The sequence below is a fragment of the Crocodylus porosus genome, unplaced genomic scaffold (genome assembly GCF_001723895.1).
Source record: "Crocodylus porosus isolate Cpor-Errol unplaced genomic scaffold, CroPor_comp1, whole genome shotgun sequence".
NCBI classification, from domain to species: Eukaryota; Metazoa; Chordata; order Crocodylia; family Crocodylidae; genus Crocodylus; species Crocodylus porosus.
In genome coordinates, this window is record NW_017728949.1 from 75855306 (window position 1) to 75881944 (window position 26639).

At 44.4% G+C, this 26639-nt stretch overlaps 1 long non-coding RNA gene across 1 annotated transcript in view; it reads right to left on the bottom strand.

Moving 5' to 3' along the window:
- Positions 1–14607: 14607 nt before the first annotated feature.
- The window catches only part of LOC109323183, a 16919-nt gene continuing 4887 nt past the window's right edge, over positions 14608–26639 (bottom strand). Inside the window, exons 2-3 of the long non-coding RNA XR_002104569.1 lie at positions 21120–21122; positions 14608–14621 (exon numbers count right to left, since the gene is read on the bottom strand). This is a non-coding gene — a long non-coding RNA (uncharacterized LOC109323183). The remainder of the gene's footprint in view (positions 14622–21119; positions 21123–26639) is intronic.

Below are 26639 nucleotides of genomic sequence, written 5' to 3' on the forward strand. Positions count from 1 at the left end.
AATCCACGGTAAGATTTGAGAAAACTATCAAAGAGACCCTTCTGGACAACATCCTGAAGGATGGTCAGCATGGGTTTGTCGCGGGTAGATCTTACTTGACCAATCTCGTCTCCTTCTATGACCAGGTGATGTATGACCTGGACAAGGGAGAAGAAATTGATGTCATATACCTGGACTTTAAAAAGGCCTTTGATCTGGTGTGCCATGACCTCCTCATGGACAAATTGGCAAACTGTGGCCTCAGCTAATAGTGGCTGATGGCAGCGAGTCATTGTGGTGCTCCATAACCAGTGGCGTCCCCCAAGTCTCTATCCTTGGACCGGTTCTCTTTGATCTCTTTATCAACGAAGTGGACATTGGTGTCAGAAGCGCACTGGCTAAGTTCACCAATGACACTAAACTTTGGGGCACAACATCCACACCCAAGGACAGGCTAGTGATCCAGGCTGCCTTGGATAAGTTTAGTGAGTGGGCAGACACAAACCTGATGACGTCCAATATTGATAAATGCAAGGTACTCCATCTTGGGGGCAAAAAAACCAACTGTGGCATACTTATAGGCTCGGCAGTGCTATGCTTGCTAGCACCACTTCTGAAAGAGACTTGGGGGTCATGATTTACCACAAGATGAACATGAGCCACCAATGCGATGTCTCAGCTGGTAAAGCAAACAAAACCCTGGCTTGCATCTATAGATGCTTCTCAAGTAAATCTCAGGATGTCATCCTCCCACTGTACTCAGCCTTGGTGAGGCTGCAGCTGAAGCACTGCATCCAGTTCTGGGCTCCATGATTCAAGAAGCTTGTTGAGAAGCTTGAGAAAGTCCAGAGGAGAGCAAAGTGCATGATCAGAGGGCAAGAGAATAGGCCCTATGAGAAAAGGCTGAGAACCATGGGACTCTTCAGCTTGGAAAAGCACAGGCTCAGGGGGGACCTGGTGACTACATGTAAGTACACAAGGGGTGTTTATCAGGATCTGGGAAAACATCTATTCACCAGAGCACCCCAAAGAAAAACACGGACCAATGGTCATAAACTCCTACAAGACTGTTTTAGGCTGGACATAAAAAAAAATTCTTTACTGTCTGAGCCCCCAAGATCTGGAATAGACTCCCACCAGAGGTGGTGCAGGCACCTACTCTGGACTTATTTAAGAAAGTCTTGGATGCTTAATCTTGCTGGGATCCTTTGTCCCTAGCTGACTTCCTGCTCCTGGGGCAGGGGGCTGGACTTGATGATCTTCGAGGTCCCTTCCAGCCCTAACATCTATGAAATCTTTCCACAAGCTGCTGGCATGCCCTGCCTGAGCTGAAGTGAGTGATTGGAGCCCCCTGCTTTGTGACCCCAACAACCCCACTACCTGGGGTACTAGTTGATCTGGGCTGGGCTTGCGAGGAGAGATGCTGCAATCCACCTCACTCCTCCAGCTCAACCTGGGCAAACCAGAAGTTCTTGAAAAGAGCAGCACAAACTGCCAGCTTGCCTGGCCTGAGCAAGAGTGGGAGGAGTAAGGTGGATTAGAGCACCCCCACCTCACAGACTTCCCCAGTCTTCCTGTCTAGGAAGAAGCCAGGCCAGACCCAAGGCAGGGGGCACCAATCCCCCACCCCTCCCAGCTCAGACTGAGGAAGCTGGCAGGTCATGAAAGTAGCAGCTCACTGCTCCTGGCTTGCCTCTCCCTCCATGCTGACAGCCCTGGAGCTGGGGAGAAAGGTGGCTCCTCAGCTCACTAGGCAAGTTTGAGTTCCCCACCATCACCCAACAGGTGAACATCCATTCATTTGAAGGGCAGGGGGACTGGAGATGCACTAATTCATGACACTTGATGTAAAGTGGTATGTGTTAGAGTGTGGGGCTTGATGTCTGTCAGTGCTCATTTTGACTCAATCAAAGTTTCTCTTTGCCTATAAGTGGATACACCCACAAGTCATTTACTGAGCAACTGACTACTTAGATACACAGTAAAACTGTTGGCATCTACACATGCACCCCTATTAGGCTGGAGTTAAATAAATTTATTCTGTGTGGCAGGGCACTTTTGGTGCCTGCTACTTTAAGGGCAGAAAACAGGCAGCAGCCAGGTGCCTGATGAGGGCAGTCATTTTGGACCCAGAGATATAAGCTGGGCTGCAGTTTGCTGCAGGAAGAAGGAGGTAACATCAGGCTGAGAGGCTGCTCCAGCCAGAGCCAGGAGGTAAGGGAAGGGGCTATGGGGTGGAGGTGATCCTTGTCCTGGGTAAGATGTAAAACTTCACCCTTGCAGGGAAAGGTGGTCTGGTGGGGCTCCTACTGTCATGGGAGCCCCCAGGAAATGCCAGGCTGGTTACCTCCCCAGTGGAAGGCAGGTTGGGGCACCTTAAAAACCCCAGCCCCACATCCCTGGTGGTATTCTAATGGGCAAGGGGAGCCCAGGGCTTGTTAAGGAGCCCCAAGGCAGAGCTCAGGCTGGAGAAGGGACCTGGGGCTATGCCCAGGCAGTAGGGTTAAGCCTAGGGGCACGAGTGAGACCCTGTGTGAGAGAGGCAATGAGCAGAGAGACCCTGTGAGTGTGGGTGAGTGAGGAGGCCCAGTGGGGGCATAGTGGCCTGGTGAGAGGCTAGGTGCCAAATAGGCCTACAATCGTACAATTGCTCAGTCAACACTCAAGTGAGGGTAGCAGGAGACATCTAACAGACTGTGCTGGGACTGGCTGCGGAGAGGAGAGCTAAGGCCAACCCAGGTGAGGCCGGGCAGGATGAGCGTGGCCTCTGAGAAAGGGCAGTGGGAAAGAGGCTGAGTGAGAGCCAGCAGAGTAAGTGGGACCCCAGTGAGAAAGGGGTGGTATGCAAGTGGCCCTCTGGGGCTATAAAGAAGAGCTACAATGGTGTGCCCAGTTTGCTCTGGCCATAGGCCAGAGTAGTAACACCACAGTAACATCTGCAAGGCATGGAACACATGAAGGGAAGATCAGAGCAGGTATTAGGCCCTCATCAGCAGGGTGACTAATGGGTAGCCTCCCATCATTAGTAACAACTCATATTTTTCCATCAAGGTGTGGCAGGAGAGTGAAGCAGGCCATTACCCCAGGAGCAGGGTGGCCAGCAAAGACCTGACAAGGAGGCCACCCTGTTACACTCTGCAGGAGGGTAATACTTATAAATACAAGAACTATCCTGCTGCAGAGTAAAATACTCCACAGCAGTGCACATATAGATGCTGATTGGCTGGCTGGGGCACAAGAGTGCTTCAGTGTGGGAACTGCTTGCCAGCTAGCCCCACTCTGAAGCACCCTCATGCCCCATCCAGCCCTGCTATAGCACACTGAGCCAGGGGAAGTGGTCCTAGGCTGGCAGGCTGACCCCCTGTCAGCCAAGCTGCTCTGACCGGGTTCAATGTGCTGCATTCTTAGACATGAACAGCATTCTTAGAGCAATAAACTCCAGTGCGATAAGCACTAGAGTTTATTGCAGCACACAAATATGCACATGTAGATGCCTTAGCATGTAGCTTACAATCCCTGGACTCCCAGCCAGTCTTTAAGCCTCCAGTGGCCCCATGCTCCACCTGTTCCTTTGTGTGGAAGCAACCAAAACATAACCTCTGTGCTGTGTTCTAGATCCAGATTGAGATAAGAGGGGTCCTAATGCAGCTGCTTGGTAGGAAGAGGATACGTTTTGTTTCTGCTTACCCTTCTGTGACGCACATTAGAGCCAATTTCAGTCCAGTTCTTATCTACTAAAACTAGTTACTACTTCTAAGTAATTTCTCCTTAAACAAAAAAAAAAGCAGCAGCAGGGGATTAGACTGGGAGTGAGGCAATCTAAGATGTTTTCCTATTTCTGGTTTGTGAACTCAGGCAAATCAGGTCTTTTCTCTCTGCTCTTTCCCCTTTCTTAATTACTGTCTGCCAGGACGGGGACTTTCAGAAGTCTGGAAACCCCAGAGTCTTTCAATGTGCTGAGTTTTCTTCTAAGCTGGTAAGATTGTTGCATATCAGGATATGTACAAACATTATACATAAATGGCCTGGCACGGAAGTGTTCACAGGACTTAAATGGCCCTAAAATGGTACACCTGATCTAAAGCTGGCTCAACTGAGAGCTTGGCAAGAGCTAACCTAGCTTAGTGGACACCTGAATGCATTCAAAGTACAGTCCTGGAGTTAACAAAGCCCAGCCCCAGGACTGTGCTGATTTAACTCCCCTGGACCTGTCAGGCCCACCAGTTCCTTTGGAAACCACAGACCCCTCCAGACCCACCAGCCCATACTAGACCTGCCAATCCCCACCTTTCTCCCCAAATCCTGTCAGCCCTTCCTCCATGACTTATCTCCAGCAAGCCCCTGCACATAGCAAACCCCAACTCAGGTTTAGGCAACTCAAACATGCCTAACCCGAGTTGTGTTGTTTGAACTCTTGGTTGCAGTCTTATTGTGCCTTTTGTGATTACTGTTGCACAAAAGTGCTGTGATCTGCATCAGAATCTCTAGGCACTACAGTAATATGAATGATTAAAAGAAGAATTAGAAAAAACCCAAACACACAAGAGGAATAGCGAAAGAAACATCATAGACCTGGGCCATCATGTTCACCAAGTATGCAGACAGAAGCTTGTTTGTCTTTCTGTTGCAATATAGTTTTTTCCATTGTCATATTTTCACAAAATCATGCATATCAAGCCATTCATATAAAGAGAGATTATTTTGACATCGTGAATATTGAATGTGCTCGTCATCAGTCAATTGTTAGATACGTTCTAGTGAAAGGTGTTGCTTATTTAAATACCTAGGCACATTTTCTCCATAGTAATTTTCCATCCTATTACTTTTTATATCAGAAGTAATGCAGAACTGTCTGCAGACACTATTTATCTTTTTCATGCTATTGCAGTTTTGAGTTTTTAAAAGTGCAAACTGGGAAAAAATTCTTAATATCTCTGTTAATTTGTCATTTGTCTAAAAACTGCACACAAGGTAGGTTTGCATATTCTCTTCTACACAGGTCTTTTGTTTTAACTGAACTATTTCTTTCCCCAGGAAAACTAATTTTAGTTCAACTGTCCAGAAACAAAATTGCATTTCTTAGGTTAATTTTTTTTTTTGTACTGAAACTGATTATTCTTTGAAGAAAATTTATAGAATTTGCCACTCTCTTTCAAGAATGACCTATAGCACATGTAGCAGACAAGTCATTAAGGAAGTGCGGTGCCCCTCAGCTCTGACTCTTTCAAGTCATGGTAAGCCACTACACTGCACACCTTTTTACTTTCTCTTCACTCCCACAGTTGAGTTGTGCCTTTCTTTCCCACTTCCAGTCATTCACATTTCTTTACCAGCCTTAAATGTCTTGCAAACAGACAATGGGGCCCCAAACAGTTTAGCCAGAATCCCTTTGTTACCCCCTCTCTCAGCCTTTTGCACATGATTAGTGTGGCCCTGCCCTCCATGAGATATAGTTGGACCAGGTTGCCCTGTGCCTTATTTGCATATAGTTTTTTTGAGGATCTGAGGACTCATGACAAGACCATCTGGTTCCAGCCATGAGTGGAAGCCATTTAGTACATGGATCCTTCTCTTTGTGGGGGGTTGGGAGAGGGAACACCTGGAGTACACACAAACACAGACACAGAGCAGTACTAAGCTGTGTGGTCACCATGGCTTGAAATACTGTTGACTCTGCTGGGGCCCATCCCAATGAACTATATAGTAAAATCACAAGCCTTTTGGCTTTGGAGTAGCATCATGCAGAGTTTGTACTGGCTATAAATCAGTACAAAATTGCTGATTATAAGCGATTTACAGAGTACCTGTGCTAAAATTTGCAGCAACAGTTTCAAAGAAGGTAGAATGCATCAATTCTGGATGAATTAAGTCTATGAGTACTATAGGGAAATTATTACAAACATGTTTATTTCAAGGGCAGTGTTCTCAAACTTTCCCATCACTTCCACGTGCTCAGGGAGAGCAGGGTCTGACAGGAAGGAGGTGGAGAAGGGGCTGCAGGAGAAAGAGCTAGGAGTAGGCAGAGGGCACCTGACCCCCAGATTTTTTTGCTGCAGCAAATGGGAGGGGGAGAAGTTCAAGGCAAACTTCCAATAATTAAATTCTTGACCTGGAAAATCATAACAAGTTTATACATCTTCCATATATAGAATTTAAGTATTGGGGAGGTCATCTCATACTCAAGTAAATACAATATTTTGGAGATAACTTAAATTATTGGTAGCTGCTGTTTTATCTTATATACTTTCCTGTTAAAAAGAAGTGGCCTGGCTTAAGGTTTCTAGGAACATTCCCCTTCTCAGCATGTCATGTTTGCTTGCCTTGCCACCCACTTCCTTCCTGCCCCCTAAATTACACTCATGTCATACTCACCCACACAAACCAGTGTGCTATTATAGTGCTGCTTTCTAACCATTTTACAGCTCTCAGTGAATTTACCTCTCTGTTTTGTTTAGTGAATGCACCATCTGATAGGCCTAGATTTGCTGATGATGCAAGTGAGACCAACTCCAGCGATACTTATAGAGTTGTACCTTCCTAACCCTGTGGTGAACTTAATCTAGTGAGAATAAACATGTTTATGTGCAATTTCCAGTATATATTAAGAGGCAGGTGATTAAGGCACAGCAGCACAGAGCAAATAGAAAACTCCCCTAATCTAACACTGGAAGATAGTCTTCCCAAAAATATCATCAGATAGTGCAAAGCGAGGATGGCTCCATGTCACAGACACTGTTACCATGCAGAAGTACAGCAGGGGCCAAGAGTGTACCAGAAGTGAGACTGATCAATGCACAAGGTATTTATTTAAGCAGAACCTTAGTCCTCACTGTCATCCCATTTGGATCACTGCACCCAGTATGGTATAAAACAATTGTTTTGGCCCTCAGCCCAGAATCAAGAAAGCAGAAGAATTACCTTTTCTACTTCGTTGCCTTCTGCAGTCGAAGCCTTTCAGGGAATCCATTCTTCTGCTAAAGAAAATTGCTAAAGAAAACACAGAAACCTTTTGTTAAACATTTGACATTTATTCTATTCTGTACAGTGGAATAATTTCACAGTTTATGACTTTTCTGAGCAGTTTGACTAACCCCACTCATGTACTGCAGGTTTTAAAAGGATTGTTTGGAAAACTTTTATACCGAGAAACATGCCTATTTAATCCAAGAGTTTTGCTGGATTTAGTCAAAGACCAAAATTGTTTATGTAAAATACTACTCATATTTACAAGTAAAAAAGTTTCCAAGTGGTTCCAGATATAAACTTTAAAATCTGTTACTCTCCAGTAATCTGGCAGTATATGAAGTATACATACAAAGTTACCACTGACATCCCTTTACACTAAGTCTGTTTTACAAGATGAGTCCCAAAAACCTTTTTCTGCAGGTATCTGTAACTTTGGAGCATTCTCTCCACCCTCTTGGTGTTATCTGAGCAGCCTCTCAAGTCTAAATACATCAATTTGCAAAATGAAGCATACAAGATATGATAAATTAAAAAGAGCAAGTGAATGTTATATCTAAATTTACAATCATTTAAGATATTTAGTTAAAGCATTGAAATCACATTCATATACCAATAGTGACTTTGGCTAGCAGGAGAAGGCCCTTAGAAACTCAAAGATGAGACCTGGACGGGTGTGGGCAGTGGGGTTCCGCAGGACTTGGTCCTCAGGCCTGCATTGTTCAACATCTTCATCAGCAACTTGGACAGGGGTATAAAAAGCACCCTGTTCAAATTCACAGATGACACTAAGATGTGGGGAGAATAGGCTGCAATCGGACCTAGACAGGTTACAGGGGTGGGCACATGAGAACAGAATGGGTTTCAACACTGGCAAGTGCAAGGTGCTGCACCTGGGGAGGAAGAACCAGCACCCTACCCACAGGCTGGGGAACTCCCTTCTCCTCAGTACAGAGGCAGAAGAGAATTTTGAAGTCATCATTGATGCCAAAATGAACATGGGCCGACAGTGTGGGGATGCAGTCAGAAAGGCCAATCACACCTTGTCATGCATCCAAAGATGCATCTCAAGCAGGTCCAAGGAAGTGATCCTCCCCCTCGATGCAACACTGGTCAGGCCACAGTTGGAGTCCTGCATCCAGTTCTGGGCGCTGCACTTCAGGAAGGATGTGGACAACATGGAGAGGGTCCAGAGGAGGGCCACTTGCATGATGAGGGGGCAGCAGGGCAGGCCCTACAAGGACCAGCTACAGGACCTGAACCTGTTCAGCCTCCATAAGAGAAGGCTGAGGGGGGATCTAGTGGCCATTTACAAACTAGTCAGGGGGGACCAGCAGGCATTGAGAGAGTCTCTGTTCCCCCAAGCACTCCCAGGAGTGACAAGAAATAATGGTCACAAGCTGGCAGAGGGTGAATTCAGGCTAGATATCAGGAGATGCTACTTCACGGTCAGAGCAGCTAGGATCTGGAACCAACTTCCAAGGGAAGTGGTGCTGGCCCCTACCTTGGGAGTCTTTAAGAGGAGGCTTAATAATTACCTAGCTGGGGTCATATGAGCCCAGTATTCTCTCTTGCCGAGGGCAGGGGGTTGGACTTGAAGATCTACTTATGTCCCTTCCGACCCTACATCTATGAATCTACGATCCTCCAACCGATTCTGCCCCGGCCCGGCTATGAGTCCCTGGCCCTGGTTGTTCTCACCCCTAATGGGTTATGTGTCCCTGACCCTTTCTGCTCTCATCTCCCTTCAGTTGTGGTTTCGTTCCTCAGCCTTGACCCCTATCCCTTGGGCCCTGGCCCCATTCCTGAGCCAGTTGAGATGTCCATCACACCAACAGTCTCAATCCCTAAACCACCGGTCTTGCCTATGCCAGCTCAGGTGTTTTTCAGGAGCCTTGCTGCAGCTCTTCTGCTCAAGAGCTCCACTTTCCTTGACTTCCAGGTCAGATTACCTGCCCAGCTCTGGTCCGGGGCTTTTATTCTTAAGCCTGGCCCCTTTTGGCTCATGTCCTAATTGGCCTCTGCCTCACCTGCAGCCTGATTCTCCTTAAAGTAGCAGGACCACAAGCTCCCTGCTACAAAGCACTCAGTTTTACAATACCCACAGAAAACATTTAAGCTTCTTAGGGATGGGATGGGACAGAAATAGCCATGTAGATTCTTATTGCCAAGTGGCATTTCACATGTAGTTTTTCCTCAATATATAAATTGGTGTCATAAATTAGGTTGGTTCCTGAACATTAGAAGAAGAAAAAAAAAAAGGGTTAAATGTTTTGGAGCACTCTTAAATCTTATTGGAGTCCTAAGTACAGAAAAATCTGTTTGAAATAATCAATTCACATTTTTTAAATTAGTCAGCATTCATAAAATGTTGATGTGCTGGCCAAAGACATTTCTCATATTATGTTATAGAAATTACAAACAGAGGGATTAATATTTGGTAATGGTTTATTCCAAGTAGTCCTGCACCTGAAAGTGACAAAGACATTACTTTGAGCTATGTATAGATTCCCCCAGTGCAGATACATTAGAACAACTTTTTGGTCAGGTGTGAACCAAAAGCCCAAGGCAGACTCAAAAACCCCAAGGCAGAATTGATTTAAGTTACATGGTTTCCTATAAGTCAAATACTTTAGATCCATAGTGAACAGCATACACATTTGCCTTTTGCTGAGGGGCAGTGCAAACCTTAGACCTGTTTCCACCATTTTTAAACTAGTCTGCATGTGCTGGTCTTCTGATCTGTTACAGGTATTGGCTGATTAAATAAATCTGTGTTCCATCTTATGTTGGCCTACATTTGAGAGTATACTAAAGTAAAGGACATTATTCTATTTATTTTGTAAGTGAATTTAGGAAGGTATTGAATTAAAAAAGCCTTCTAAAAAAATCAATTTATACACAGAATAAATTAAAGATATAAATCCCACACCTGCAGACTTTCAGTGCTTAGGGGTATAAGCAATGAAGGGAATTTGTGAGATGCCCACAACACTGAGCATTGTTCTGTCACTGTCACCAGCTAAATTTACAGCCTTCCTCTACAAGGGACCTGCTGCTAGCGCTCCCAAGAACCAAGTCAGCATCTCCTCTCCTCTCCACTCGTAGCTCTTAAATATGGTGCAAGCTGTCCTGTTTATCTGTAAGCTGACATAAGGGCTTTGTTTATGTTGCAAGTCTGAGAGCACTACTAAGAATCATGTCCTACCTACTCACTCCCATTCAGTATATGCCAATCCTTGGAAATTAGGCAGTGAAGCTACTTTAGTTGAGCGTAGAGTGTGAGGTAAGGAACATGCTGAGATAGAGAGCCTGAGAGGGGGGGCTGACATTATTCTGTCTAAGTTTTGGGCTTCAGCATATGGAGGCAGTCTATATATGTTCAAGCTCATAAGGTGACAGGAAGAATGGAAAAAATAAAGGAAAGTCAATGTCATGGGGAAAGAGAAGGAAAGAATGAAAGAAAAAGTATTTGGCAAATGAAGAAAAAAGAGGAGGGAAAGACAAAAATATAAAGGATAGAAAATGGAGAAATTATAAACATGGGGCAAGATGAACAAGTCTAGGAGAGCCAGGCCTCATTGTGACAGGCTCGTGATGCCCCGTTGTGGCCTTGCAGCTCCTGCCTGGCTAAGACTCTAACGGCGCTCTCCCTAGATTCCTCCCACTGTGCCTTGTTCTTAAGGTTGAAGGGAGGCTGCCAACAGCCCCTAATCCTAATAGTTTCCCCCTGGGTCTTTCATAAACCCCCCACTAGCCTCAATCCTGTCCTCAGGACTGACAAGTCCCTCTCAGTCTTACAAGGCCCCTGTAGCCTTAAGGGCAAATTGTGTGGCTCCTTTTCCTCCTCACACCACACCCCAAGCCTCACAGATATTCTCCCTCTCTGATATTAACTCTTTGTACACTCGGCTCCGCTAGGCCTTCAAACCCCTTGCTCCCTTATGCCATCTCCCTCTGAACTCTCAGACCCCCATGCAGTCCTTCCTCCGGCCTCTCAGGCCCTTTAGTCTGGCTTAGCCACCCTGGGCTTGTAAACCCTCTAGCCTGGCTCAGCCCTTTCCTGAGCACACGGACCCTTGAGCCCAGGTCTCAGCCTCTTCCTAGACTCCTAGACCCCTTCCCGAGTCCCACGCTTGGTCTGAGGGTGCCTGGATCAGTAATTCTCTAAACAGGCCTTGAGCCCACCAACACAGGGCCAGTGCTAAACTACCAGTGCCACTTAAACAAAAAGTGTCCCAGTCCTCTGGCAGACACCCCAACCCCCCAGGGATTTGAGATAAACAAAGGCCGCTTGCCTGTAAAACCCAGTCATGTTTAGCTAAATCCAGGTCCCTGCAGCCAGGAGCTGCTCACTCTGTGGTTACCAGAGAAAGACTACCTGACCTGGGCAGGCTCTGGGCTTATCTAGCTCTAGCCCGAGCCTCTTCCAGTCAGGTGAGTTCCTCATTACCTCCCCTCTGCCACCTGCAAGCAGCCTCTCAGGCTGCTGGCTCTGTTTAAGGAGCAGGCATGTCCCAGCACCCTGCTACAACCATAATACAAGCTAGAAAATTCAGCATCTGGCTGAACTAGTTGTAAGCAGAAAGGGAGTATAATGGAGCAAACACTGTTGTCCCTATATCTGCCTCTTGCTTTCCTGTGCCCTCTGCAAATGTTACTTTTACTAGTCTACCCCTCCCTATGGTTCACAGACAGAGGTTTGCAGCATATTCCTGTGTGGTCCAAAAATCAAAATCCAAGTGTCTAAAAACCATAAGATTAGTGAAAAAGTTATGACAACTTTTTTAAATAATAAATGCCCAGTTATTTTTATTTGCCTCCTTCTTTTAGAACCATTAGGTGTTCACCTTTTCAAGCCCTCTCCCCACAATCATGAAAACTAAGGATCTCTTTTATTTAAAAATGAAAGCTGAGATTCTCAGATAATATTATGGCTCCAGGTGCTAATGCTCTAAAGAAAACATTAAATGTTGCAAGACTTATGGCATAGTTGAATTGAAAATACTGGCACCTCTGCTGGTGCCAGAGGAAAAGTAGTTTGGATTCATTCATATATCCAGTTTACGGGGGTGCCTTAGAGACTGAGTGAGAACCAAGGAGCCCTAAAGCTATAGAGCCCCCAGGATAGAGCCAAGGAGATATTAAGCCCAGCTAAGTGCAGGAATAGAAACAGATGGTGAGGACCACCTATGAAGTATATTCAAACAATGAACACGACTTTCAATTGTGTGTTCAACTATATGGCAGACAAGGTTCTTTGGGTAGATGTGACTTTTTTATTAGACCAACTAAATAACTGGGGAAATTATTCTTTGCCAGCTTTCAGGCATAAATACCCTTCTTCAGGCATACAGAGAGAGTCTGCTGTGTTTTGTATGCTCTCCTGGGTGGAATAGAAGCCAAAATACAAAAAGCACGTCTGTGAAAATGCAAATGGGCAGCAGTGAGGATCAGAAGGAATGAGAGACAACAGGTGAAAGACAGGTAGGTTGCAGGGAAACGAGGGGAGTGTCAAACTGGTGATAGAAAAGTGTAGCTGGTAAAATACAGACAGGTTACCTGGCTGTGACAACATTGGAACTCCCCAACCAGCCACAGCGCTAGGCTCCCACCTGCCTCTGGGAACGCTGCCTGCCTGTTCACCTACCATGCCTTGTTGTTAAGTAATTAGGATCTTAATTAGGTGAGAGGCTGCCCTTTAAATGCCCTGTTCTCCTGGCCTATGTATGCAGCTGTAACTGCATCCCAAGCCTCACAGATGTTCCTAAAAGCTGTGCTCTGCTCCAGCCTGAGACCAGGCCCAACTCATCACAGTGTTAGGCTTCTCACTTTCTGCCCTGTACGGGCCACACTCATATTGCCTCCCTCTCACTGAGGCCTCTCACACAGTCTGTCTCATGCTGCCCTTTTGCAGGGCCACTCTCACACTGCTCCTCCTCTTTCCCAGGGCCACACTCACCCTGCCTTCACCCAGAGGGTCCTCAGGCTTCTTTCCCTGCACTCCCCAGCCAGCAAGCGCACAGCCTTTTGGGCACCTCCCACTGCCCTTATCCGAGTGGGTGCTGGGTAGTTAATTGGCCTCCAGCTGACCTCTGGCCTCAGACACCTGAAGGCTTACCTGGATTTAACCTGGCCCCCATGTTAGCAGGACCTACCTTCACACCCTCTGCTCACCAGGGCCCACTTCACACCCCTTCCTTACAGGGCCTCATCTCAGGGCCCCATGTTCATGGGGCCTCACCACTCCTGTGCAGGATGATAGGTGCCCCTCTGCACCCCGCTCTGCACCTCCACCTCCTTGGAGGCACATACTCTGCCCCCTACGCTGGGGCCCAGGGTTGAAAACCCCTGCAGGCTCAGGTGCCGTTCACTGGCATGCCTGGCCCACCACTCTCACTCTCTAGGGTCTTGCACCCCACACGGGCTCAGGTACCACACCTGGGCACACCTGGTCCTCTACTGCTTCCAATGATAAACAACCCACCTGAAAGTGGGGGTTGGGGTTAAGGCACCCCTCCTCACCTTTCACCAGGATGGTAACTGGCCTGGCATTTCTGGGGGATTGTTTCACCGTGAACAGCCCACGAGGGAACCCATCCCCGTGAGGGTGCAGTTTTAGGTCACGCCCAGGAGCAGGAGCCTCCAAGCCATCCCCATAAGCTCCTGCCCTCACCTCTAAGTGTTACTGGAACAGCAGCTCCACCGTATGTTGTTTCCTCGGTACCAGGCAATAGACTGCTACTTTTAGCTCTGGTGGCCTGAATCTTAAAATGGCTGCTTATAAGAGCTGGGGCCACACCTACCGGTTGCCTATTCATGCTCTTAAAGTGGCAGACACCAAAAGTGCTCTGCCACACTGAATGACTGGGTGAAAAAAATCAGGCTTTTTTTTAAGTATCAGTAGTGGTTTTGCATAAAGATATTTAGACTCTAGAAGATGTTCTTCAAGTAGTCATTTAAAAGTAGGTCAGATGTGGGGCATAAATCAACTGAATATCCCTTTCAGGTCCTCAAAATACTTTTACTATTACTTAAAAAGGAAAACCATAGAGGATAGTTTGTGACAATTCCTTCATTTTTTTTAATAAGATAGTATTTTTGCTTGATTATTTACATCTTTAGCTTTGACATAAGCCTGATACTTTCCATTTGTGGATTTCAGCACATTATTAATAATCTGTAATAAATAGTTAGAAGACCATAACTCAAGGATAATACAGAATCCTATCACTGTTAGAACTGTACAATATTATGAAATACAGCAGAGCAATACTTACTCCAGCTATTTTTCTACCTCCTCTGGGAAGAAGAGGCACCTGAGGCTATGTCTACATTATTTACGCCACTTTGATAGATTAAATCTTAACTACAATGATGAGCTTTTAAAGACATGCCTGTAAATGTTTCAGGATTCCACAGGTGCTTTTCCTGAGTGCAAACAAAGGCTTCTTTCTGTAGGTTGAAAACAAAATTAAAATGTAACAAAGTCCTGCAAGCTATAGTTTTGGCTTAAAACAAACCCTTGACTGGACATGTTTGGTCTATTTGTTTTTAATTGACATATTTTTGGATCTAAAAAAATTAACCAGTTTCTGTGATCTAACCATGCTTCAACTAATCCCTCTGACATCTTGATTTTTCTGCTTGTGTGACAGATTGGGACACAGGCTCCAGTCCTGCAAACATTTGCAGGTAACATCTACATGTGCCTTTGCTACTGGGGCAGATGAACTCTTTGGGTAGAGGGGATGTCTTTTATTAAGCCAACTAAATAGTTGAAAAAAGGTTGTTATTTGCAAGTTTTCAGAATGCCATGTCCTTTATCAGGCAAAAAAAAAGAATAAAAATAGAGAGAAATTAAAGATGGTCAGAAATCTCTCAGTTATTTAAAAAGCCAGTCATGGAAAGCTGTTCTGCAGAAATGCAAATTTAGAGAAGATGCAGGAGATAAAGACAGATTGTTTAACTGTAGGTATCAGATGTCAGGCAGGCTGGGGTGGAGGGGGGGAGGGGAGCATAAACATAAACTTAATGTTGAAATTTTTGTCCAGATTGTTAAAATTGGCTTTTTTTCTGCTTCTCCACGCTGTACAGCTTCCATTTCAAATGGCCAAATGTGACATCTTGCATATTTTAGGGATCTAGGCTCTAATATGAGGTACTAAATCAATGTTTAGTAGTTGGCACTACTGTGCAGTAGCAAAGGCACGTTGTCTTTTTGTGACAATGTGCAGTGGGCTAATTCTACTGCGCTTTTTCCATGATGCATTGATACACAGTAGAATTAATCTACTGTGCATTAAGCGTCTCATGTAGACATGCCCACAATGTTACTATCAAATAATGCTGAGAGAATTATCATTAGTAATGATGTAACCCCTGAGATTTGGAGCTTTAGGGTACATACAAGTATTACATTTAGTTATTCCCTCTAAATGTCTTAGTGTACAAGTATTCACAGGGCTTAGAATGCCTTAGAGATGAACTAATTTAAGATTAGCAAAGGGTTAACCTATCTAGCAAGAGTTAACATGGCCTAGTGAATGCATGTACACATTCACAGCACAGCTCCAGAGCTGGGAAAGCCCAGACACTCACCATAGCTCTGGGGCGGTACAATTTTAACCTTGCTGTCCTGGGCTATTCCCCGCTCCTGAGAACCACCTCCAGCTGAGACAGCATCTCCCACCCCTACAGACCCACCAGCCACCCTTTAAAGTCCTGCCAGCACCCCCAATCCCAACAGCCCCTCCATTCTGATTTACCTTCGGGGCTAGAGCCAGCTATTCAAAAAGCCTCGATCAATTCAATCTTTGCAGGTTAGTCTAACCTAGCTAGGCTGAACCAGTTGGAAACTGGACAGACATTCTCTCTGGACTGAGGAAATTCAGGCATAAACCAGCAAGCGATCTGGGACAGACATTGCATAAACCAGTTTGACCCAAATCAGTTAAGTCTAATACTACATTCCACCAGGTGTAGTATCACCTGGACTCCTTTAAGAGACAACTGGACATTTATCTCACTGGCATCCCTTGACCCCAGCTGACTTCCTGCCCTGGGGCAGGGGGCTCAACTCGATGATCTTATGAGGTCCTTTCCAGTCCTAATGTCTATGAAATATAGATGTAAATATAGTATCTCAAACTGGTTTCAGCCATTTTCAAACTGGTTTATGTACACTGAACATCTGTTTTGTTACAGGTTTAAACCAGTGTCTGATCACTTAACCCAGTTTATGTGTTTGGTCTGTCCCTAACCCAGCTGCCCACACCTCCACCTGGCAAGCAGAGAACACTTGCATGCATGAATCCTGACTCACTAAGCTGCCTAACCTGAGTGGGGTCCCATGAATGCTTTTTCACACCCACAGTGATTAACTATGGAAAAGCTAAGGTACATGAGATCACTAATGTCTCTTACTTCTGGTAATTCCACTTCCAGACCCAGGGCAAAGCAGGGAGATTGGCAGCCAAATAGTATTGATATATTTAAAAAATACCTTAAAATTAGGGTTTTGCAAAGCTTCGGTCGCTGATTCAATTCAGCAGAGATTCGGCTCAGGAGACGCTTTAACCTATACGAATAGAATCAGAACCCTCTGAATTGATTGAGAGAGATTTGATGATTTGGACATAGACACAGCTTTAAATGTTTTTTCTATATACCACAAGGTACCAGGTAGCTTGTGGATGCTGAAATGCTGGGGTGGATAGAGCATCCCACGGGAGCACAGGGGGTTTCCCCACCGTGCTCAGCAGTGGACCCCAACTCAGCACCTAGAACCTTCTGGGTCTGGAGTAGTCACCCAGGGTCCTCCCGCAGCATGGGAGGGGTCCCTTGTGTGCTTAGCAGCAGACCCGGAAGTAGACCAGAAGTACTTCCGGTCCACTTCTGGCTCTGCCACCAAGCATGTGGGGGGGGGCCCTGCACTCCTGTGGGATACTCCATTCACTCCACCACCTCAGCATTCACAAGCCATGCCTGGTACCTCAAGATATGTAGAAAAAAACATTTAAAGCTGTGTCTATGACCGAATCGCTGATTCTCCAAATCAGTATCAGATCAGATTGGGATGCGACCAAATAGAATCAGTACTATGATCCAAATCAACTAATTGAATCATTATCCCCTGATTCAGGCCAAATCTAAATCAAATATGTCCTGTTTCACACACTTGCCTGTCCACTGTTTTATTCATTCAACTGATATCTGAAAATCAAGTCAATAATCTCATGGCAAGAATTATGGTTGGACAGTTATTCTGTCCTACATATGTACCTGCTATGGACAACATACAATTTGAAGGACACCACTGAATTTTAAGGAAATTATATGCAAAGAATTTATTCACCTTCAAGAAAAATGTGGTGGATTTCTAGTTCTCTGTATTCATTGGTCAAACTACCACCTGAATATCTTCAAGAAAAGCTAAGTATAAAGCTTATATGCATAGGTGGGTATGTCTTTTGCCCACTTGCACAGGTTGGCATTCCCCCAGAGAAGGAGGAAATACAAACTAATTAACAATAGCAAACACCATTTAATAAAATGCCTTTCACAAAATATCTTCCAGGACTGTTTTGATGTACTTACACAACTCCTATCACATTAGTATCTGGCACTCAGATGCAAGCTACTTTGACTAGCCTCACAAGAGACCATTATCTTCCTCCATCCTCAGTGTGAATACACCAGTAATGTTTTAATATTTTATTTTATATTGTTTTGTAAACTAAGAATACATTTTCTTGTTTTCATTCAGTTCAGGAAATTGATGGTCAGGTAACGTATCTTGTAATTGATCGAACATTTTTTTTTAGATAAACAAGTCAATGAATACTTGTTTCATTAGTCACTCATTTATAAAACTAAGTTAAATGAATAATTAACTTAAATACATTATACTTTTCTAACAAAAATTCCCCATTGTTCACTTTGCTCCATTCATAAGATGTTCCAAAAATAAAACTTTTATTTAAATAGTTGCCTCTGGACCATTTGCTTATGACTAGTGTCCAAGCAAATGCCATCATTTGGGAAACTAGTAACAGGAAACAGATTCAGAACTTCCTTTTCTATCATTCTGTTCCCTCCATAAACTTGTTTCAGTCCCTTTAATCTTATTCCATAAGCAAGCTGGTTATGAAACTGTTTCATCCCCCAGCTGTTGAGCATGGTCCTCTAATTACTACCCAGTGGGTGCATCCACACATTATTAGCACATAGCAATAACCTCTGGTGCAGTTTGTGCTGGAGTTTGTTTCTCCCAGGTGCAGCATATACATGGGAGCCTGGGACTGCAACCAAGTTAAAGCAGCCCTGGGCTGGCCAGGGGGATGATCCTGCCAGCCTTGAGCTGCTTTGCCCTGGCTCAGCATGCTGCAGAGGGGTTGGCTGGGGCACAAGGGTGCTACAGTGCAGGCCATCTGCACACTGTAGCACCATCGTGTCCCAGCCAGCTTCAGTCACCATCTACATGTGTTTCAGCACACATAACTACTAGGGCTGTGTGAATCTTCAGTCCCCGATTCAATTCGGCCAAGATTTGGCCCAATTCGGTGGCCAAATCTCCAAATCTGAATGGAATCAGGAGACCCTTTAATCTCTCTGAATTGAATCAGAACCCTCTGAATCAATTTGGAGACATTTGGAAAGATTCGGCGATTTGGATATAGACACAGCTTTAAATGTTTTTTATACATACCTCAAGGTATTAGGCGGCTCGTGAATGCTGCAATGGTGAGACGGATGGAACATCGCACAGGAGTGTGGGGGCTCCCCAGCATGCTCAGCAGCAGACCTGGAAGTGCTTCATCACTTCTGGATTCACCACCAAGCGCGCAGGAAACTCCTCTGTGCTCCTGTGAGACGCTCCATCTGCCCCACCATCACAGCATTCACGAGCCACGCCTGGTACCTCAAGGTACATATTAAAAATATTTAAAGCTATGTCTATGTCTGAATCACCAATTCTCTGAATCAGCATTGAATCTTCAGATTCGGATTTAGCCAAATCGAATCAGAGACAGTGATCCAAATCAACGAATCAAATCACTCTCCCTGATTGAGGCCGAATCTGAATCGAATAGGTCCCATTTTGCACACTCCTAATAACTACCTCACTGTAGGATAGTACTTGTCTGAGACACTCAGTACTATCCTACAGTGGAGTTAATTAATTTACTGTGCCCTAATACACTGTATCCCTTATAAGTAGTTATTTGTAATATTAGGTAAGCTAAGTTCTTATATGACAAGCCCCTTTTTTATATTGTAAATAGTGTTTTGCTAGGTTTGTATTGATTTTTTTCTGTTGTATATTGCATTATTATAATTCTCATATTGGTTTTTGTTGTTTCATATGGATATTTTATGGTTTAGACCTGTATTTGTAAGTGAACCAAGGTAATGTCAAGTTTCCATTTTGTATGTCAAGCCTCCATCTTGTGTCCTCTGCCAGGGCATCCCCTGTGTTGCAACTGTATGAGTCATGTACCCCTCCCATGTAAATTGCTTCCCAGATGAATGGGAGTGATTGTGAATGATTGAAATACAATGGTAGCAGGCCTCTACTGAATGGCCTGTAATGACTGGGCCATCACCTTGCATTGATTCATCCAGGAACCAGGGACCTCACCCAGGAACAGAGACAAGAACCCAGCTTTTGAAAGACAAAAGACCCTGCAGAGCCAGCAACTCTACCATTGCACCCCGCCATTACAGACACTCGAAACTGCACATCCCTGCCTGGAGCACACATGCTCAGTACACCAGGGGCTAACCCTTGCCTGGGCATGCCTCCTGTCACTAGGGTCACACAAGGTCTGCCCCTATAAAAACGGGCAGTGAAGACAGACCCAGTGGGAATGCCATTTCTATCTGAATCAGACCAGGTCCATGTCACGCTGCCTGTGCACCCCAGAGGCCCTGCCAGCAACTCCCTCTGGACAACACCGAGCTGAAGGAGAACCCAACTGGCCATTGAGGACCAACTTTCATTCTGGGATAGATAGATATCACCTGCACATATCCTCCTCCAATTTGGACTCTCTCTCTCTGCTCCCAGACTTCAGCTGCTGCACCAAGCCTCTTTAACCCCTGCTGCTATTCTGTGTGTGTGTGTGTATGCAGAGGAACCAATAAGATATTGTGTCACCATCTTCTCTGTTCAATAAAACCACTGTCATTTGTAACCCCGAGCTGGGCTGTATTTTACTAAGCCCCAATCCTTCCCCATCTTAAATTCCAGTCTCTGTCTCTCTCTCTCAGTTTCCCCCGCATTTTCCTGCCACCTCTCAGTTCCTCTGCCCTTTTCTGTTCCACTGCTGCAGTCTCTTGGCCATGTTGCTCTCTGCCATCTCTCAGCCCTGCTCCCGCTGCATTTTGCCTTTTCTCTGTCCCTTCTCTGTTCCCCTGCTGCAGCCTCTTAGCCTTGTTGCTTTCTGCCATCTCTCAGTCCCATTCCTGCCATCCACCACCTTCTTCCTCCATCTTTCCACAGCCCTTCCCACCATTTCTGCTGCTTCTAGCCTCCTGGCCCTGTTTCTGCTGCCCACCGCCTCCTTCCCATGTCTCTCTGCAGCTCTTCCTGCCACTTTTAGCCTCTCAGCCCCACGCATTTCTGCCTCCTGCTGCCTCTCCCCACTCCTTATCTCTCTCTCTCTGCACCTTCTGTTCCCAACCTTTCCTGCCCCCGCTCTGTGTTCTCCAGCTTTCCCCCACACCCTCTCTAGCCATCCCTTCTCCCAGCCACAATCCTTTGGCCTGCCACCAACTTCCCTGCAGCTCCTTTGGGCAGCCAGAGCCCTTCTCCAGCTCCAGGCACCAGCAGCTCCTCCCCCTGTAGTTTCCTGAGCTCCCCAGCAGTCCCTCTCCAGCACCCCTAGTTCCCAGAGCCAGCCCTCAGTTTCCTCCACACCCTCTCTAGTTCCCCTGCACCCTCTCTCCCAGTTTCCCTCTCCCCGCTTACCTTTTGGCTCTCCCGTAACTCCGGCTTTGGTCCCAGTCTCTGTGCCAGCTTCTCTCTGGCATCACTCCCTTGTTCTGCAGGCTTTGGGCATTGTCTTTGAATCAATTAAGGTCAATTCATCTAAAGTAACCCCCAAGGCTCATTTCTTCAGCCCAGCTCTCCCTAGTCTACCAGTTCTAATCCCGGTCCCAGCACCTTTCACTCCCTACACTTCCACTTTCTTACCTTAACCTTTCCCCAGGCATCCCAAGTACACCAAGCACATACGTACACATCACAACACCCAAGTTAGAAACTCACCTCTGGGTACATGTAGGTGAGTGGTATGTATGTGAACTAATATACATATATGTCACTGTGTGCATGATATACAAATTAATGATCTGTGTGTGTGTATTGGGTGTCCAGATGTTGATAATTGATTCTGGTCTAATTTTTGGTCTTATAGTGTGTGCAGGTGTTTGAACTGGTGACAGGTGTGCATATACCTAGGCTGGTAATTGACTCTGTGTGTGTGTGTGTGTGTGTACCTAATTGATTTCTGTGTTTGTGTATGTGCAGTTGTACACTGACCCCTCCTGTCTAGCAGTGCAATTTTGAGATCCTGGGAGTTGGCCTGACCCCACAGAGTAACAAGCTCTGCAGTAAAGTGCACATGTAGATGCACCCATTGTAAACTGTAGAGCTTTTCCCGTGTTCTAAGAATGATACATATGTGGGGATCTCCTGAACATTCAAAAGTTGCTCTTTACAGCATACTCCAGGCATTGCCACTTCTGAGTCACTCCTAACCAATACTTACCTAATTTCCTTTTGAAGGCCTACAATGAAGGCAATTCCAAAGCTTTTCTGGGCATTCTATTCCACTGTCTTACTGTTTGGACAGAAAAGTTGTTCCTGATATCCAATTTAAACCTGTTTTGGTGCAATTTCAAGACAGCACTACACACAGTACCCTCTAAAAATAAAAGGATAATAGTTTTTCTCCTTTCGATAAGCATTAGTCCCTAGTGTAGAGTCATCTGCAGATAGCTAGTCTCTTGCAATTAATCTAGTAACCAAATTAAATTAGTTAACAAGAAATTTTGAGACACTACATAAGCTGAGAAAAAAATTTCAAATTAGATATGGAGTGCTGACAATGAATTACTTTACAAAAGATCCTGATCTGGAATTCAAAATTGAATAGCAAAATGAATATGAACCATTCTGAACACTAATTTATTCAATATATATATTGAATATATTTATTCAAGTATATTTGTTAAATCAGAATACTCTGCTGACATTGTTTGCATGTAAAGAGGTATCAATCATTGTGGTATAAAACTGCTTATCATTAACATATCATTATTCAGCAAGAATAATTAGTAAAAATGCAATGCTTGCAGTTTATCACCCTCTGCTGTAATTTTCAAAGATCAGGAATGGAATATATAAATGAAAGGAACTTTTCTAGAGTGAATTTCTTTCTCAATAGTTGAAACTTCTTTAGGCTATTTATAAAAAACTGATTTACTCATAACTGTAGGAACTCTTCCAATAACTAATATACTCAGCCCTCATACAATAGATCTTACAGCATTATACATGAATAGGTAACCATCTTTATTCCTGATTTACTGATGGAAAAAATTAAGTTAAAAACATTTCACAGCATGTCAGTTGCAGAGCTGAGCAGTAAGACCAAGATGTCCAGACTCCGGAGAGAGTGCTATATCTCCCAGGTAAGATTTCTCCTGCAAAACATTCTAAACTTCAAATGATGTAAATTATGAAAATAATCCCAATTTTCAGTAACATAAGGTGCTAAAACATTCCATGAAGTGAGTGTAAGATCCAGACAATTCAATCCTTTTTACAGTCAGTGGAAGTGTTAAGCATTCTTTCAGATTCAGGGAAAGGAACAACTCAAAATTTGTATGCAGTGGGACAACTAGGCTGCTTGTACATGCCACGAGGGTTTATTTTGTTTTAATTCTCCCTAAATTGAAGCAGCGGGTTTTTAAAAACAAGAGTTGGGACCAGTCCTTACCTGCCTCTCCGGTGGCATGGAGTGGGAGAAGGGGTGGTGCTGGTGGGCTGAGCAGACCCTGAACTGTGGGGGAGCTGGTGCTTCCCTCTGCAGTAGCACCCCCCAGGCAGTCCCCACCTGCAGGCACTCAGCCTGGGCAGTCCTGGTGGGCACCACAGCCATGGAGGAAAGCACCGGGCCCCAAAGCAGATCAGGTAGGCAGGCTCCAGGGAGAAGAAAAACCGAAAGATCAGGCTCACCACTTCTGTTCAAGATAAAAGGCCAATGGCTAGGCCTGAACAAGGCTAAAAAGGTACATTTTCAGGGTTTTCCCTAATTACAAACACAAGGGCTAAGAATTTGCAATGTAAGCCACAGACAGGTATACATTTCAGAGAAATTAGACAAATTTTACATTAGAAAAATAACCCAGGCACTAGAACATACTAACCCCCTGGGCTTTTCTAAGGTTGAGGGTGGCCCAGTTCCAGCCCCCTGGCTGGAAAGCTACATAGGGGACCAGTCACAACCTTAGGAAAGCCCATTGATTGATACATCTTCTCCCCTACCTGGGAAAGCAGCAGGCAGTCCATAGGTAGCTGGCAACTGCTGAAAAGCAGCAGCTGCAACAGACCATGTCACAGCTGTCCCCCAAACCCCAAAGACCTCCTAGTGAAAATGGAGGCATGCAGGGGGCAAAGAATGAGGGAGACAGTGCTCTGCCTTGGTGGGAGGGAGGGAGAGATGGAAAGCAGAGGACTGTGGGATGCTGGGTGTCCTCCACACCTGAGAGAAGCGGACCTCCATTCCACTGGGAGGAGGAAGATCTTCCTTCAAAGTACCTGATCTATCGTCTTACAGAAGAACCTGACCTTTCCCACAAGAAAGCCCTTAAATGGCTCTACATTCTCCTTTTTTCTGCTGCGAGGAAGGATTTTCTCTTGCCACAAATGTAATGTAATGCACACATATGTAATGCCTGTTCATGGGCTTATAGGCAGAAAGCTAACAGAAGGTCTGGAGAGCTGTAAGTGATATTCTGATGGAACACACTGGAATGAACAGTGGGCTGCATCTTGTTGTCTGTCTCCAAAAGGGTAGTCTTCAGAATGTGAATAGTGAGAGGCACTCAAAAAGCACAGGAAATATTCTCATTTGAAATATTCTTAGTTAGTGACAAATGGCAGAAGTCATAAATCTCTTCAGTGACATTTTTTCCTGGCTCATAAAAGTGAAGATTTTTTGCAATCATGATCTTCAGGAAAACTCTAAAAAGTTTTCTTTAAAACTTTTTTGCCTCCTAGTCTCACTGAAACAAGGTGACCTTCATATCCTTCACACTGTACCTTTTGATTGATTTTGTATTTGTATAGGTTTAAAGGTATTAAGTTTAACCATTGCCTGAGGCCTTATAAACAGCAAGGCATTTTTAAAATATTCGTTGAATAGTCTGAATATGGAAGCAAGTTGGAAGAGGCTACAGCAGTAAAAATGGGTCTGGATTTCTAAAATCTCAAATCTACCAGTTTTAAATGGTAAAATATCCTTTAACCCAGGGAGCCTTTGTGCTGCAACACAGTTATCTACACCTCACCTTCCCAAAGTGAAATGGGAGGCATGCGTGGGGTGAGGGACCATTCTCCTGTAGCTGCAAGGCTCACAGTTTCAATGGGAAAATATCCTTTAATATATTCAGTTTGTGGAATATAGCAAGTGTTCTAATGTCATGCATTTCATTTCTTGTTCTTAAGCTATTTAACAATACAAAAAATGAAGGTCAACAGGAATAAAAATAGCATTGATGATAATCACTATGCCATTTTTTTAACGTGGTAGCTAGCTTCGTTAGCCTGAAGGCAGGGGGAAGGCAGGGTACATATGCATAAAGCCTTGTGCTTGTCCTTTTACAGCATCTGATGAAGCAAGCTCAAGTTCACAAAAGCTTATGCTCAACATATATCTTATTTAGTCTTTAAGTTGCCTGTCTACCTTGTCTTTCCATTTTTTAAAGTTCCACGTCATTTAAAAGATTTTGTCATAAATTCTCTGATAGCATAATTTAATTAACTACAGTGGATTTATGTGAATAATTTTGACCTTTACTTTTAAATGAGACAAAAAATCCTAGTTCATTGGAAATCAGTGGAAATTCAAATAGATTGAAGACAAAATTAGATATTTGTATTCTAATGATTGTAACCTTAGCATGATCAGAGACTACTTTAATGTGTCTCACTACATATTTGAAGTAAGAAATAGAAGACCAGCAATTGACTAGAGAAAGTGCTTTTAGGTTGTTTTCAGCATGTGTGTTAAATAAAAAGTGTACTTTCTAAAAAAGTGCCTTCTCTCCTAGTTACCCAGGAAATTGATATCAATGTTTTTAGAAGGGCAACTTGCATCTTAACAATGACAAACACTTTATAAAATTTCTGTTTTCTTGCTGTCACAGGGTAGCTAAGGCTGTAATTTAAAAAAATGGCCATTTATTTTAGATGCCTATAATTTTAGGGTACCTGATTAGGAAACAAATAAAATGTCCCTAGTTGGACACCCAAAATGATGCACCCCAATTTATTTTGAACCTCAAAAAGTTGAACCAACAAATATTGAAATTCTACCACTGTAGTTGTTGAAATGATCCCTCAGAAGAAAAGAGGTGAGAATATAATTTATGACACAATTGTAAAAAAGGCCAGTTTAGCAGGCATTCACTGGAAAGTTATTTCAACACAGAATTGAATTAGACATTAGGAATGGTGAGGGTCAATCCACACAGATTGTGATTTTGAGAATCCAGAGGCTTCAAACTAAATTTGGGGAAATGTACTTTAACAGAATGGGATCCTTATCAAGTGACCTTAAAGTACTTTATGAACTAATGTTCACTGAATTAATAATGAAACACTCATTATTTTATCCTTTAGTGTGCCATATTACAGATGGTTTAACTAACGTTAAGCATATCCAAAAATGTCTAACGTATCTGATGATTCTGTGAGTAAGTGGCAGACCTAAACATTTAGGACAGTGATTCTCAACCAGGAAAACACAGCACCCTAGGGTGCCCTGAGCACTTTTCAAAGGTGCTGCAGGATGACACACAATGTTAACACTGCTAGGTGTGCAAACATGAGTCACAAAATAAATCCAGAGTTTTCAAATAGGAATTCACAGTGTTAACAACTGTCTGCACCGTTATGGTCTTTCTGAGTGCTTTGCAAGAGAAGAATTGCTCTATTATTTCTGTAGCCAAAAATGTGTGAAAATTAAAAGTTGGCATTTGCTGGTGAGTACCATGAGTGTAACAGAGGATGCCTCGAGTCTATGTAGGTTGCAAACCATTGGCATAGAATGTCCACATCATCTGATTTTTTTAAATTTGTTGCTGTCCTAAGAGTGTCATAGAATCATAGAATCAATGAGTGGGAAGGGACCTAGACAGATCATCTAGTCCGACCCCCTGCCATGGGCAGGAAGGAGCATTGGGGGTGGCAGGGGTCATAAGACCCCAACCAGGTGCCTATCCAGTCTCCTCTTGAAGATTTCCAGGCAAGCTGAGAGCACCGCCTCTCTGGGAAGCCTATTCCAGGCTCTGGCCACCCTTACCATAAAGTAGTTCTTCCTAATATCTAACCTAAACCTATCCTCCCTCAGCTTGTGGCCATTGTTCCTGGTGACTCCAAGGGGGGCCCTGGTGAACAGACT